The sequence below is a fragment of the Polypterus senegalus genome, unplaced genomic scaffold (genome assembly GCF_016835505.1).
Source record: "Polypterus senegalus isolate Bchr_013 unplaced genomic scaffold, ASM1683550v1 scaffold_4887, whole genome shotgun sequence".
NCBI classification, from domain to species: domain Eukaryota; kingdom Metazoa; phylum Chordata; class Cladistia; order Polypteriformes; family Polypteridae; genus Polypterus; species Polypterus senegalus.
Window position 1 is genome coordinate 4,760 of NW_024377376.1, and position 4,759 is coordinate 9,518.

The following is a 4,759-nucleotide window of genomic DNA, read 5'->3' on the forward strand; positions in this document are numbered from 1 at the left end:
ACAAATACAGGGGATTAACATTGGCTCTACTTCATTACATTCTGACATACTGTATATAGAAAGTTATAAATACCTTGAACATATTAGTTATTTTTATGCTCACCTGTTTTTTCTTTTTACATTTAGAATCTGTGTTGTTTTTTTTTAAATCTTGATAGCTTTTTCTCTTGTACTCGAATAAGAGTGTCATGACTTCAGATTAATCCTCTGTTTTACTTGCTGGTAAAAGATTAGATCTTGTTTTAAATGATAGCCTTTTTATATAGTATATCAGTAGATTAGCAAACGCTCTTTCTTAACTTTTGAAGATTTCAGTAATTAACTTTAACTTATGAATATTTGTAATGTATGAATGATGTAATTTGTCTCTACATTTGTGTTAAACACCTGCCAAAAAGTGCAACTGATATAGTTGGATTTGATTTTCAGTAATTAATTTGATTTTATGCTATATACAGTGCATCCGAAATTATTCAGCTTATCACTTTTTTTCCACATTTTGTTATGTTACAGCCTTATTCCAAAATGAACCCATTTTTCCTCAATTCTACACACAACACAACATAAAACAATGTGAAAAAGTTTACTTGAGGTTTTTAAAAATTTATTAAAAATAAAAAACACTGAGAAATCACATGACATAAGTATTCACAGTTTTTGCCATGAAGCTCAAAATTGAGCTCACGCGGGATCCTGCTTCCCCGATCATCCTTGGGGATGTTCCTGCAGCTTAACTGGGGTCCACCTGTGGTAACAGTTGATTGGACATGATTTGGAAAGGCGACACCTGTTTTATATAAAGGTACCACAGTTGACAGTTCCCTGTCAGAGCACAAACCAAGCATGAAGTCAAAGGAATTTTCTGTAGACCCCAAGTCAGGATTGTCTCTAGGCATAAATCTGGGGAAGGTTACAGAAATTTCTGCTGCTTTTTAAGGTCCAATGAGCACAGTGGCCTCCATCATCCGTAGTGGGAAGAAGTTCAAACCACCAGGACTCTTCCCCAGAGCTGGCCGCCATCATAACTGAGAGGGAGAAGGGCCTAGTCAAAGGAGGTGACCAAGAACCCAATGGTCACTCTGTCAGATCTCAAGAGGTCCTCTGTGGGGAGAGGAGAACCTTCCGAAGACAACCATTTTCCCGTAGCAATCAACCAATCAGGCCTGTATGGGAGGGCCAGACGGGAAACCACTCCTTAGTAAAGGGCACATGGCAGCCCGCCTGAGTTTTTCCCAAAAGGGGGACCTGAAGGACTCTAGCCTGAAAACAAAAATTCTCTGGTCTGATGAGACAAAGATTGAACCTTTGGTGAATGCGGTGTCACGCTTGAAGGAAACCAGACATCACCAGGCCAATACCATCCCTACAGTGAAGAATGGTGGTGGCAGCATGCTGTGGGATGTTTTTCAGTGGCAGGAACCTGAGACTAGTCAGATAAAGGAAAGATGACTGCAGCAATGTACAGAGACATCCTGGGTGAAAAACCTGCCCAGAGCACTTCTTGACCTCAGACTGTTACAGTTCATCTTTCAGCAGGACAACCACCCTAAGCACACAGCCAAGATATCAAAGGAGTGGCTTCACGCAAACTTTAATGACCTTGATGGCCCGCCAGAGCCCGACTTGAATCTGATTGCATCTCTGAGGGGTCTTAAATGGTTTTACCGACGCTTCCCATCCAACCTGATAGAGCTTGAGAGGTGCTGCAAAGAGGAATGGCTAAACTGGCGATAGTGTGCCAAGCTTGTGGCATCATATTCAAAAAAACTTGAGGCTGTAATTGCTGGCAAGATGCATCGAAGATTGAGCAAAGGTTGATACTTATGTACATGTGATTTCTCAGTTTGTTTTTTATTTTTTAATACATTTGCAAAACCTCAAGTAAACTTTTCACGTTGTCATTATGGGGTGTTGTGTGTAGAATTTTGAGAAAAAAATGAATTTAATCCATTTTGGAATAACTGTAAAATAAAAAAAATGTGGAAAAAGATGATCTTTAAATACTTTCCAGATGCACTGTTTGGCTGCTATAATGTGTCTCCCTCACATGTGCTTTCAATGCCTCTGAAAGTGCTCTGCTAGCATCACTGAATTTGTTTTGAAATCTAAAAAATAAAAAAATGAAAATCTGACATAATGCAAATTTAATGAACATGTCACCCATAGAACTAAATGGTTCAGTTGCCAACAATATGTTGTATCAGTAGAGTCTAGCAATTTAAATTCCAAAAAACGGGTTATGATTTGAGATAACGATTGCATCATGCTTAAAGAAAGAAAGAAAGGGAAAAGTTTGTTGTGAATAATGAAATTGTCAATTCTTGAATAATTGTGATGTACTTTAAAAAAACAATTAATATTGCTTCGAGTAATGGTAGGGAAATCTCCACGAGTCTGAGAGGTGATGATCTCTCATTAAACCTAGGATTATTGCAGCAGTTTTGGGTAATGCAAAAACAGACAGCCATTGTTAACTGATGAAAAAAATGTGCTATTATTAGCTTATGTGAGTCCATATTAGGAATTGCCACAAAAAATTTTATAAGCTTTTTAACATCTGAATTTGATGCATATATCTTGACAACTGTATTATTTAATTTACTATCACCATAATAAAGAGCCCTTCAGGATCTGATATTGTCTTAAAAGCTTTAAAAATTGGATTATCCTGTGGATCCAAATTTCCACTCCTTATGTCTTCTTATTAAAGTTGGAAAGAAATACTTTTACAATTCAGTTTGTTTTTAATTGAAACGGATACTGGTTATTTGGATATGTCTCTTATAAAAAAAGCATATATCTGGGCTTATGGAACAGACATGTAAGAGCACTTTTTTTCCTTTTAACTTGATGATTAAGACTTTAACATTCCAACTCAATAAAATCAATGAACAGTCAATACTCTGTGGCTGTTGCTTCCTCTGTGAATGGAGAAAAATTACATATCTACATAATTCCTCGGAGATTTTACAAATGTGAAATTCAAGCCTCCCCATTAACTATACTGTCCTGCTAACAAAACAGCTGGTGGTGGACATCCAGTGTGATTCTGCTGCCGCATGCATCTAAATTTCCCCTTGGGATTAATAAACTTTATCTAATCTAATCTAACTGCACTTTGGCAATTGCAATAAGGGCACAGAAGTTGATATACACTGTATGCTCTTCCTCCCTTCTCACAAGCCTCTCCCACCCCAATCTTGCCTCTCCAAATGAGGCAAATATCAGACTTTTTATTGTCCTAGGCCTCTGACATGCCAGACCGCCCTAACAGTGATCAATTGAATGTGGTAAATGAATAGTGCATGTTAATTGATGTGACAATGCTTAATAAAACAGTCAATAGACAAAAATACTTAAGTAACAGGTAATGCTGCAAATAACACTTCTGTTACTACTAATGTTCATGCTAATTTTAATAAAATATCAATGATACTAGTGAAATACTAGTGAAAATAATGTCATAAATGTTAATAATAATAAAACACTAAGAATTAATAGAGAGAAAATAGCTGAGAGGAAGAGTGAAATGTAAAATAAGCAAAATAAAAGTGTTAAAAGAGGAAGAAAATTAGTGATGAATTTACTAATGTTGTTTAATTAAAAGTGGCTCCACAATGTGAATATGACTTTCAAAATAAAAATACTAACCATGTAGTGATATTCTGGCTTGATACCAAAGACTAACTGCAAAATTTCATGTAGAGACGCCTGTATGGATTCAGTCTGTTTTATTAAAAAAATATATATATATACATATATATTTGTTCCTTGGCTCATTCAAGTAGGGAGAAAAACAAAACACTTCTGCTAGCAGTCACCATTTAAGCTATTTCCAAAACTAATGTAGCAGTACATGCAGATTCAAGACATGCCCATATGAAATTTCTAACATTTTGTAAAGATATTCAGTCTACTCAAAATCTACAAAAGCTCACATAATTTGAAGTATTAATTTCAAATCAGATGTAATAAAAGTTTCAAATGTCCCTCTCTATTAATAATACAATTTATTTTTTAATGTATCAAAATTTATTAAGTGTATCACGCTTGGTCTGTCGAAGTTCTTTTGATTTGTCTTATACAGTATGCTTTATTTGTCGCTGAGGTAGGTTGTTGGACATGTATACGTATCTCATATTCATAGATACATACTATACAAAGTTACAGAGCTAGAAGACTATCTAGGTGTAGGGACAATGTCATTTTGTTGAAGTTTTTTGCCTCAGATCCAGTCAAGATTTCAGACTGAAAATAAGTAACAATGTCATCCACTTTCAGAACAGGGAAAGTTAGTCCTTCTGCCATTACTCTGTAATAGAGTTAAAGTTTTAATTTGATAGTGAAAAATACCTGTAACATATGATTAAAATAAAACACTTAATCATTCAGGGGATTTTAAAATATTATTTGCTATAAATAGCATTATTCAATCAATCACAATTTATTTAAAAATACTGTTACAAAATAAAATTAAATAGTTTAAATGTAATGTTCAATATTACATAGCAAGTTAATGTAGAATTTGAATCAGTTACATTGTGGTTTCATGAAAATCCTTGGACTCCATTATAAACAGGCAAAAAATTGAAAACTCAAATACTTATCAAACAAAAAAAATGTACACTGCCATGCTACTAGAGATACATCAATGCTTCTTCTGCCACCAACCAATCAACCAAAAACATATAACTGTAAATTACTTTGGTAAATAAAACATTTTAAACATTCTGCACATCTTACCAAATTTATATATAAA